At 36.1% G+C, this 12439-nt stretch overlaps 1 long non-coding RNA gene across 1 annotated transcript; it reads left to right on the forward strand.

Moving 5' to 3' along the window:
• LOC117301319 lies at nt 1-11790 on the forward strand. Its single transcript, XR_004520289.1, has 3 exons — nt 1-128; nt 2190-2270; nt 11709-11790. It is a non-coding gene; the product is annotated as an uncharacterized LOC117301319 (long non-coding RNA).
• The last annotated feature ends 649 nt before the right edge of the window (nt 11791-12439 follow it).

Consider the following 12439-nt stretch of genomic DNA (forward strand, 5'->3'; position numbering starts at 1 on the left):
TGCACACGAGGAGTCTCCTTTTGTGAAACCGCGGATTTGTAATTCGAAGTCGTGAACATCATTTGGAGCTTTTGATACCGTGGATTATGAAATCTCGTTGCGTGGATATGCATGTAAGAATTTGACTGGTAAGTAAAACAAAATGCTTTTTTTCTCATTTTGTTTTGAACGCTAAGGAATCAATTGTTATTTTATTTTTTTTGTTTTTTTTTTTTTTTCCCTGGAGAGGAAATTTATTCAAGTTTCTTCAATGTACAAAGCTTGTTATTTTGTTATTTCCTTTTTAAAGGCACTGCCGTCGATTTCACAAAACTCTTCCTAACTTAGGATTAATCTTAGTACTTAGGACGAGTCCCAACCCTGCACTGTTAGCATGCAGACCTTAAGATTAATCCTAAGTTAAGACGAGTTACTCGTCCTAACTCGAGATAAGACGAGTCCTAACTCTTTGTGAAATCGACGGCTAGACACTATTGGTAATTGCTAAAGAACAGTATTCTGACTAGGTGAATCCCAACATTATGCAGAAAATAACAAATCTGTGAAAATTTTGACTCAATTGATCATCGTAGTTTCAAGAGAATAATGAAGAAGAAAAAAACACCATTGCTGCACAAATTTGCGTGCTTTAGATGCATACAAATGGCTCCTCCAGGCCTGAAGTCTTTGAACATTAATTTGGTTGAGTGAGAAATTACCTCTTAACTTTGAACTACGTTACTTCATAGAGAGCCGTTTCTCACAATTGTTTATAATATCGACAGCTCTCCATAGCTTGTTACAAAGTAAGTGTTTATGCTAACAATTATGTTTGAGTCCAGTAGTTGAGTACCTTATTAACTGCATGCAGAGTTTTGATACATTTTGTTTTGGGCCATGTGAATCCCTACTAATTGTAAATAATTATATGTAATATAATTTTAAGTAGAAGCGTTAGTTTCAATAGTCTTCAAGTTTTTAAGAAGAAAAGTGATGTTTTTTCACTGGGTATTGTTTTTAGATTTGATTAGATTCGGAACAACTTTATTAAAGATGCTATGTCAGATTTTTGGCCGATTTGACCACAACAATTTTGATTTAACATTCAATAGGTATTTTGATGGGGGTCGAGAAAGTTACAAGCTTTCATTTAAGCCATTGCTCGAAAAAGTCCGCCAATTATTAGTGGCAGTGAAATAAAGTGCTAGTTTTTGTCGGGATTCCGACAATATATCACCTGACTAATTAAGTGTTTTATAAGAAACGTTTTAAAAAAATGTCATGGTTCCTGACCATTAAAAGTAAAAGTTAAACTTGTTTTCGTTAGAGCGGGTGATACCCTTTGAAATACCATTCACACACAAAAAAAAATCAATTTTTTCTATGTTTGTGGCAAAAAATCTGACATAGCATCTTTAAATCCAAAGAAAATACACATCACTATACATACAAACACAGTATTTGCAATAGGCATACTGGTGTTATACGTTCGGCTTTCAATGGTTTTTAAGTGTACCTTTAAAGGCAATGGACACTATTGGTTTACTCAAAATAATTATTGGCATAAAACCTTACTTGGTAACGAGTAATGGGGAGAGGTTGATAGTATTAAACATTGTGAGAAACGGGTTCCTCTGAAGTGACGTAGTTTTCGAGAAAGAAGCAATTTTCCACGAATTTGATTTCGAGACCTCAGATTTAGAATTTGAGGTCCCAAAATCAAGCATCTGAAAGCACACAACTTCGTGTGATAAGGGTGTTTTTTTCTTTCATTATTATCTCGCAACTTTGACGACCAATTGAGCTCAACTTTTCACAGGTTTGTTATTTTATGCATATGTTGAGATACACCAAGTGAGAAGACTGGTCTTTGACAATTACCAATTGTGTCCAGTGTCTTTAAAATGCTTCTGCATGTAAGCCGGAATCAAATTGTACTTTTGTTTGATATTTTGTCCGGGTGGTGTTTTTGCTTAAACGTTTACCCGTGTAATATTGTCTTACTCGCTGGTTTTTCTATTTGGTATGCGCCCTCGTGCATGCTGGTCCTCTTGAGAGAGCGAAACGTTTTCAATAAATTACTTTATGAAAATCTAACAAAAACGCTGAGTGTGGACTGGGTGCAAACTAAATAAATTAATACCTCACCATACAAACCATATGTTAACATAACAATTATCATTCAATTAAATTGTGTTTTGTTTTAATAGCATTCTGACAAACAAACATGGCGACCATCTTGATGCTTGTACTTCTGGCGGCCCTAACCGGTGACGCAATACTCGCAAACCGTAAGTCCCGTTTTAAACCAATTTCTTATTTTTTAAAACCAATTTCTAATAATTTTGTCAGTTGTCAGATTCAGTTGTCAGAATGTTGTAGCGTTTTATTCCAAGTGTGCGAAATTGTGTGCATGTTAAAGGCAGTGGACACCTTTGGTTACTGTCAAAGATCAGTATTCTCACTTGGCGTATTCCAACATTATACAAAACAAATCTGTACAAATTTAGATTTTTTTAATTTTGATTATATTCTATTTAAGCCATTATACACTTTCGGTAAACAGTATTGTCCAAGTCCCACACTTCGTGTATCACAACTTATATATAAAACAACAAACCTGTGAAAATTTAAGCTCAATCGGTCATCGGAGTCGAGAGAAAATAACGGGAAAACCCACTCTTGTTTCCGCGCGTTTCGCCGTGTCATGACGTCTGTTTAAAATAAATCCGTAATTCTCGCTAACGAGAATTTATATTGTTTTACTGCTTTCTCAAAAAGTAAAGCATTTCATGGACTATTTCAAGAGAAGTCTTTCACCATTACCTTCTGTAAACCCTGTAAATTATTTGTAAATCTGTGAACTTTTATTTTTTTTTCTGTACCAAAAGGGTCCAATGGCTTTAAAGGCACTGGACACCTTTTGTTATTGTCAAAGATCAGTATTCTCACTTGGTGTATCCCAACATATGCATAAAATAACAAACCTGTGAAAAAAAAAAATCGTTGCACAGTAATTTATGTGCGATTAGATGCCTAAAAATATTTTAAGTATTTTAATATTTGAGTGAGAAATTCCTTCTTTCTCAAAAACTACGCTCTTCAGAGGGAGCCATTTTCTCAGAATGTTTTATACTATCAACAGCTCTTCATTGCTTGTTACTAAGTAAGTTTTTATGCTAACAAATATTTTGAGTAATAACCAGATTTTTTGCTGATTTGACCCAACAAATTTGATTGAAAATTCAATAGGTATTTTGATGGGGGTCGAGAAAGTTACAAGCTTTCATTTGACCCATTGCTCGAAAAAGTCCGCCAATTATTAGTAGCAGTAAAATAAAGTGCTCGGGATCCTGACAATATATCACGTGACCAATTCTTATGTGTTTTATAAGAAACGTTTAAAAACATTTTCATGGTTCCTGACCATTAAAAGTAAAAGTTATTATTTATTTTCGTTAGAGCGGGTGATACTCTTTGAAATACCATTCACTCAAAAAAAAAAACCTGACATAGCATCTTTAAACCAATTTCCACTAATATTGTAATCAGTTATCATGAATGCAACATATGTACTAACATAATATATTCGCGATATGCCATGTCCTTTCAGGGCTACCGTATAAAGAGGGCCTTGGGTCCAGGAAAAGATAATTGACTGAAATAGTATCTAAGAAGAAAGCATGTAAAAAAAAACAATCAATATTCACTGAAAATCACCGGGAGATTGTATATAAAAATAATTCCCCAGGACTTGCTCATGCGTCTGATCAATAACACGCCATAAGATCACATGTAATTATAACTTGAACTCAATTATAACATCGACCTCGATCTCATCAACTAGTGTCCTTGCACACTGCTTGATGAAAGTCATCTTTAAAAGGGCGAGTTTGTCTTTGAAAACCGTTTGTTATAAAATGCATATGGTTAGAAAGACGTTTTAAAAGTAGAATATAATGATCCACACAACTAATATGCCTCGAAATTTCATAGTTTTCCTTTTACCTCGTCGACTATCACGGTCAGCCATTTATGGCAGTCAAATTTTTGACTGCCATAAATGGGCGACCGTGTTTATAGTTCGCAAAGTAAAAGGAAAAACGCGCAATTTCGAGACATAATTGTGTGGGTTATTGTATTCTACTTTTAAAACATCTTTCTGACCATAATGCATTTTATAACAGACGGTTTCACTAATGTTTGCCGTGCGTTTGAAAGAATAGGGCGGTTTCGCATGCAAACGGGAACGGTTAGTGCGTCGGATACGTCATTATTATGACGTCATACGCTACTTGCTATCCGCTATACGTGCAGACGATATTGATATCCAGGACCCAATTTCATAAAGCCTGTAAGCGCAAAAGTTTGCTTAGCGTTACGATTTTTTCCTAAATAAAAATAGGATTACCAACCAAATGTCCATGCGATTTTCAGGATAAGCAAACAACAGCTGAATGCCAGTTACAAGCAACAGGCCTATGCAACAAATTACAGTTGGTTGGAAATCTTGGTTTTTTTTTTTCAAGGACGAAATTTTATGCTAAGCAAAAATTTGTGCTTACAGGCTTTATGAAATTGGGCGCTGCTTCCTACACGTAAGTAGGTTACGGATAGCTTAAAGCTTAGTCAAAACAATTAAAGTCACCTGGAAGTGGTATTTTTTCAAAATAAAGCTTTTGTCACTAATATATGTGTTTTGATGAGTGGAATGTGAATAAACAGTTAACTAAGGTTTTTAAAAATCAGTTCTTATGTTATTTACAAATTTAAGAGTAGACCCCGACCCCAGAGGGCGCTGCTCGTGACGTCAATCGAGGCAGACTTTGCCTGTAATGCGTAGAGTAAACACAATTGCAAAGTACATGTACGGACCAAGTCGTGAGTTTGTAAGTTTTTTGCCGGCAATGCCGACCAGGTGTATTGCTGCTGAATGCAGAAAAACACTTTTTGAAATGTACCAACTCACGACTTGGACGTACATGTACTTTGCACGTGTGTTTACTATACGCATTGACGTCACAAAAGGGGTAGGCGGAGTCAGCCCCCCAAACAACTTTATTTATTTTTTAAACATATAAATCGTGACAAAAAATTACTAAAAAAAATAGTTTTATTGTTCGTAAGCATATACTCTTATGTTTTAAAGGAAAAAAATATATTTCCAGGTGACTTTAACCATTATCGAAATAATGGTAAATTATTTTGACTAAAGCATATGCTACATTATAGAATGATTGAAGTTCTAGTCTTTACACGCAACGAGAAAATTAAACAGTCAAAAATCTTACCCCTCTGTTTGAAGTCAACCTGTTGATTGTAATTACAGAATTGGTAAGAAACAAACTCGTCTAAGATCACTTATTGACATGACAAATGTTAAAGACATTGGACCCGTTCGGTAAACACCATTGTCCAAGGCCCACACTTCGTGTATCACAATTTCTATATCAAATGACAAACCTGTTAAAATTTAGGCTCAATCGGTCATCGGAGTCTGGAGAAAATAACGGGAAAACCCACACATGTATCCGCGCGTTTCGCCGTGTCATGACATGTGTTTAAAATAAATCCGTAATTCTCGCTAACGAGAATTGATAATGTTTTACTTTTTTATCAAAAAGTAAAGCATTTCATGGAATAATATGTCACCACTACCTTCTGTAAACCCTGTAAGTTATTTGTAAATCTGTGAACTTTTTGGTTTTTTTTCTGTACCGAAAGGGTCCAATGGCTTTAAACAGGGTCTAATGATGATGACAGTAGAAAACATCACTTGACATTTTTTCTGTCTGTATTGTCATATTTAAAGATAACTAAATAAAACTAATTTCAGGTTTAAAGTTTATCGCTCGGTGAGCGTTTTATTCATTGTGTATTGTATGGTTGTCATCCACAATGTACAATCGGTTATTTTTTTATTTTTTTTATCCGTGACCCAGATTGATCGATCTCTAATTCTACAGGTTTGTCAGTTTAAGTATAAAGTGGATTACATAAAGTGTTTTTTTATACACACTGCCATCAACTGCAAAAAACCAATTAATTGTATTGTTTATTTAACTGAGCAAAAGACAAATGACGTTCCTCATACATCATGGTTAATATTGGCCTTTTTAATTAATCATAAACAAAAAGGTATTCGACTGTTTTCTCGATAATGAATAATGTACTTTTGAGCTTCTGGTAGCGGGTTCATTTACGGACTGAATAGGGGAAAACCCAAATTTCTGCTTCAACTCATCACCCATACACGCTTGATTTGGTGAGATGTGAAACAATGAGCCATTCCAACAGCTTTATTCCACGTTACTGCATCTCTTTGAATTTCTTTGCCTGGTGCATGTTTCCCCATTCTACAATCCAGAATTGTTAAGAGGATTGTCAATTCCTAATCAGCTTCCCTGACTTATGTTTTACATTTAATAATAATAATTTCCTTTTTGTAGCACCTCACTAAGTGTGGCCCTTACAGGCAGTGGACACTATTGGTAATTACTCAAAATAATATCAGCATAAAACCTCCCTTGGTAACAAGTAATTGGGAGAGGTTGATAGTATAAAACATTGTGAGAAACGGCTCCCTCTGAAGTGACGTAGTTTTCGAGAAAGAAGTAATTTTCCACAAATTTGATTTCGAGACCTCAAACTCGAAATCAAGCATGTGAAAGCACACAACTTTGTGTGACAGGTGTGTTTTTTCTTTCATTATTTTCTCGCAACTTTGACGACCAATTGAGCTCAAATTTTCACAGGTTTGTTATTTTATGCATATGTTGAGATACACCAAGAGTGGTCTTTGACAATATTACCAATATAGTGTCCGGTGTCTTTAAAAACAACACCCCTTGTCGCACAAGTTGTGTGCTTTCAGATGCTTGATTTCGAGACCTAAACTTCTAATTCTGAGGTCTCGAAATCAAGTTCAAATATTATTTTAATGAGAAAACACTTCTTTCTCAAAAATTACGTTACTTCAGACGGAGTCGTCTCTCACAATGATTTATATTGTCAACTTCTCCCCATTGCTTGTTACCACGTAAGTGTGTATGCTAACAATTATTTTGAGTGGTTACCGATAGTGGCCAGTACCTTTAAGTTGGAGCGAACTTGCATAAAAAAGGCTTATTATTTTACAGAATTTCCTTGAGAACTGTTTGTTGTTTTGGGTACTTATGCTGTCTTTGATTTATTAGTTGTGCCCCTTTTCGTGTCTTGTGTTTTTAAGGTTCTTTATTGTTATTACATTTATCTTTTGTAATTCTTTGGACAATACAATAATTATTATAACAAGCAGAGACCGTCCAGGGAAAGGCAAAAGTATAAAAAACACTGTCATCAAAAAAGATTTACCCTTCTTGCTTTTTGAGTAAACTTTTAATCCAGCCTTTTCCTTCATCCAACTGTTTATTTCCTGGTTTTTGTATTCATGCCCCAACTGGTATTAGGCCATTTTCAGGTTTTTTTTTCTATTCAATTTAATTTTGTTTTATGTATGTGGTTATTCTATGTATTGTATGTCCGCATTGACAGTGTTTTTTCCTTTTTTTTTGTTAAGGCAGTGGACACTATTGGTAATTACTCAAAATAATTATTAGCATAAAACCTTACTTGGTAACGAGTAATGGGAAGAGGTTGATGGTATAATACACTGTGAGAAACGGCTCCCTCTGAAGTGACGTAGTTTTCGAGAAAGAAGTAATTTTCCACGAATTTGATTTCGAGACCTCAAGTTTAGAATTTGAGGTCTCGAAATCAAGCATCTGAAAGCACACAACTTCGTGTGACAAGGGTGTTTTTTATTCCATTCATATCTCGCATCTTCGATGACCGATTGAGCTCAAATTTTCACAGGTTTGTTCTTTTGTGCATATGTTGAGATACACCAAGTGAGAAGACTGGTCTTTGACAATTACCAATAGTGTACACTGCCTTTAATGTGTATAATTTATAAATAACTATTCACTGTAAATCACGTGCAATTCAGCTTTTGGCTGTGATGCATAACTATAACAAACAATAAATATGAATAAATGAAAATGTAATGGCAAACCTAAATAAGCCATCAAGCATTTGGACCTCATCGAGAATACCCCCAGAAACTCCCAACCCGTAAACTCTGAAACTTTTGGGTCAAATATACCCGGTCCGGGGACTGACCAATCTCATTGGTCGATAATAGTGACCCGTAATTGGTGGCCAAAATAACCAAGAAAAATAGAAAAACAATTACTTAGGGAGGATCAGGTTGGCTTACTGGTTTCTTTCCCGGTCTTTTACTTATGTTGAACCCGGTTCGATTCCCACATCGACTCGCGCCCGTAGTCTCTACTTCCAGTCGCTCGGGTTCGCGGCTCTACGAAGCTGTCCAAGCCACGATGGCCTTGACAGAAGGCTACTTCTACATAATTGTACAGTATGCCACTGCACCCCCCTTCCCACTTACACAATACAAAACCATTTCTACCCAATAAGCCGTCTTCCCACAAGCTCTCAGATCTGAGTAATTGTTGCGGAATTGGAAATTATTATTGAGGACCTTAATTGGCAATAAAAATGTGCAGCATGACAACAAAGTAAAAAAATGCAGAAAAACGTCAACGTAATTAGCAAACCAGTTGAGTCAACTCAATTCTATGGGCAAGCTTTTATGTCAAAATTAATCATTTCATTCATGTAAATCTTAACAGTGTTGACTTTTGTATTAATTCTCAGAACACAAACAAGCGACAAATTAATTATAATTCTAAAAATACCAATGCCATTCTTATGCTATGGTACCATATTATAAAACATGGTGAGAAACGGCTCCCTCTGTAACAAAGAAACATAGTTTTTCAGAAAAGAGGTAATTTCTCACTCAAATATTAACAGACTTCAGGCCCCAAGGCCTTTTCTGAAAGCACATAAATAATTTGTCCAAAGTAACATATATATATATTTTTTTTTAAAGAGGTAATTTCTCACTCAAATATAGGTTTTCTCGGTCAAATTCGGCAAATGAGCATTCAATTTCATTTTCATGCGTTCGAATTAAAGCTGTTTTGCCTCTCCAGTTGTTACTGCGTTTCAAATTCAGAATTCGGCCATTCAATTTCGTTTTGGGTCGAGTCAAATTCCTTTATAGCACTCTGTTCAATTTAGCGTAGTGTCATTCTTTTTCGTGACACACACGCCACAAATAATTTGGCCAAAGTAACATATTATATATATTATTTTTTTTAAAGAGGTAATTTCTCACTCAAATATTTAAAGACTCCAGGTCCGAGGCTTTTTATTAAGCATCTGAAAACACACAAATTCGTGCAACACTGTGTGTTTTTTCTTTTAATTCTTTTGTTATTTTGCAACTTTGGTGACTAATTGAGTCCAAATTTTCACAGGTTTGCTATTTTATGCATGTCGGGATACACAATGTGAGATTACTGGTCTTTGTTTTGAACAGAGGAATCGCTTTGAGACCCCCCCCCCTTTTAAAGCCATTGGACACTTTCGGTAAACAGTATTGTCCAAAGGCCCACACTTCGTGTATCACAACTTTTATATAAAATAACAAACCTGTGAAAATTTAGGCTTAATCGGTCATCGGAGTCGGGAGAAAATAACGGGAAAATCCACCCTTGTATCCGCACGTTTCGCCGTGTCATTACATGTGCCTACTATAAATCCGTAATTCTCGTTGTCGAGAATTGATAACTGTTTCTATGTTTTCTCAAAAAGTAAAGCATTTCATGGAATAATATTTCAAGAGCAGTCTTTTACCGTTACCTTCTGTAAACCCTGTAAGTTATTTGTAAATCTGTGAACTCTTTTTTTTTTGTTTCTCTTCCGAAAGCGTATAATGGCTTTAACAAAGCGCTTTGTTGTTTATACATTTTCACATAATGGCTTATTCCACCCACATACACTGGCGGTTCACTTAAAACAATATTCATGTTTACAGCAGCCTTTTACTTTAAATTATTTATAAAAAAAGTGCCATAAAATTGGCAGGCATTACACGCAAAAAAAAAATACATTTTATGTTTGTCTCAAAGGTGGACACTATTGGTAATTACTCAAAATACTTATTAGCATAAATCCTTACTTGGTACGAGTAATGGGGAGAGGATGATAGTATAAAACATAGTGGGAAACGGCTCCCTCTGAAGTGGAGTAGTTTTCGAGAAAGAAGTAATTTTCCACGAATCTTAATTCGAGACCTCAGATTTAGAATCGTTTATGTCCCGAAATCAAGCATCTGAAAGCACACAACTTCGTGTGACAAGGGTGTTTTTTTTTTCCATAAATATCTCGCAACTTCGGCGACCAGTTGAGTTCAAATTTTCACAGGTTCGTTATTATGTTCATATGTTGAGATTTACCAACTGAGAAGACTGGTCTATGACAAAAACAGTATATTCAATAAACATGTTTGCAATAGCTTTTTTAATTTTAATTATTTATAAATAGTGCCATAAAATTGTCAGTCATTACACGCAAAAAAACAGTTTATGTTTGCCTTAATAGCACTCTCCCATGTCCGGTAGTGAAATTGTTTTTGTTTAATTCATGACCTAACATCGCTGGGATGTTTATAGATATGACGTTATTATGCGCTATAAAAGCAAAACGGTAACTTCCGTTGGTTGTAAAAGCATTTGGAACAATTTACAAATCGTCAATTAATTGAAGTGTTGGGGTCAACGTTACAACCTCTTTCCCACCGTAAGTCTGTTGCTAGCCTCTGTTTTTTCTACACATATTTTCAAAGTAAAAATGTGCCATCAGTGTGCCTGACCTAGTACCTCCTATTAAGGGTGTTTAATCGTGAAACCAGACTTTCTGCTTCTTCTCATCCATACACTCTTGATTTGAGAATGTAGAACAAGGAGTCATTCCAACAGCTTTATTCCACAAACTGCATCTCTTTGAAACTCCTTGCGAGGTGGATGTTTCCTTCCATCCTACAATCTGGACTGTTTTAAGAGGAATATCAATTCGTACCGTCAGCTCCCCTGAGTTAATTGATTTAATTATAAGGTCTTCTTGTAGCACATTACCAAGAGTGGCTTTTAAAGACACTGGACACTATTGGTAGTTGTCAAAGACCAGTCTTTCTCAGTCAAATAAAAAACAAAACTCAGTTTTTGAATATTTATATTTTGAGTAAACTGTTCAAAACACATCAGACAGTTTCGCTATTCCTATTGGTGGAGAGCTCGTCACCTGGGTGTGTATAAACCTTTGTTTATGGCCGGTAAAAAGTGTTAATTCACGGGCGTGACACGCGACCTTGCACATGTTCTTATAAGACAGTTTCTTCATTCCTATTGGTTGAGAGCAACGGCTGAAACAATTGTGCCAGTACATAACGCGATACGCACGACGCGCACAGCATTCCCTTATAAGGAGTTGTTTACCCGAGGGCTTTACCATTTTATAGCTGGAGGGGTGTTGTGTTGAAAGAAATCATTTTAACAATCATAATGTTTGCATTTATTTTTATTTTTGACCAAAAAGTTATGATGTTTTTGACCGAAAAGGTATTTATGAATGGGAATCAACGTGTGTTGAATTGGTTTTCAACTAGTGGTTTAAACCCGCCGAGGCCTGGTTCTTGATAATTTACCTCGACTTTGTCTCAGTAAAATGATCAAGAACCAGGCCTCGTTGGGATTAAACCGCTAGTTGAAAACCTCTTCACCACACATTGATTCCCTTATGTTTGTGTTTAATTAATTTTCTAGAATGTTTCCACGGCAACGACAGTGTACTTTCGTTGGAGGTTGTGACGAACACCCATGGGGACCGACTTGAGGCCAACTGCACGATCAACGGCAACTCTACCACTAACCCAACTTTCACATGGAAGGCTATCCGGCCATTGTGTGCGACTGATACAGGCTGCAAAACGCTCAAGCCTGTATGGGGATTGCTGAATGTGACGTCATCACCATCAATGTCATCAGTATCGATTAATCATTATCGGTTATTCGGATTCTGTAATGTGACGCTTTACTGCCTGGTTCATAACGTCACTATAGACCATGGTAATTACACATTTTTTTACCAAACGTAATGGGTTACGTTTTAAAAGGGAAAGTGTACGTTTGATGATCACTTTTGGTTTAGAAGCCTACCCCAGCTTATGACGGTATAAAGCATTTTGAGAAACAATTCCCTTCGAGATAATGTGTTCAAACCACAAGGGAAACTGACTGGGTAAATTTTGAAATGATTTTTTGGGGACGAACAAAGAATTGACTAGAGTGGGATTCGAACCAACGACCTCCGGATTAACGTGCCGGCACTCTACCAACTGAGCTATCTAGCCCTATTTATTGGCGGTGTCGCTATTTTGTCAAAATCTTTGTTAAGGGGTGCCAGTCAGAAGCCATACAACCGTTAACTGCCGTGTAGCCAGGGATCACACCCAAATTACGATACAACCTGGGAAGCGGCAGCCAGGGGATCACCT

The sequence above is a fragment of the Asterias rubens genome, chromosome 17, assembly GCF_902459465.1.
Source record: "Asterias rubens chromosome 17, eAstRub1.3, whole genome shotgun sequence".
Taxonomy (NCBI): Eukaryota; Metazoa; Echinodermata; class Asteroidea; order Forcipulatida; family Asteriidae; genus Asterias; species Asterias rubens.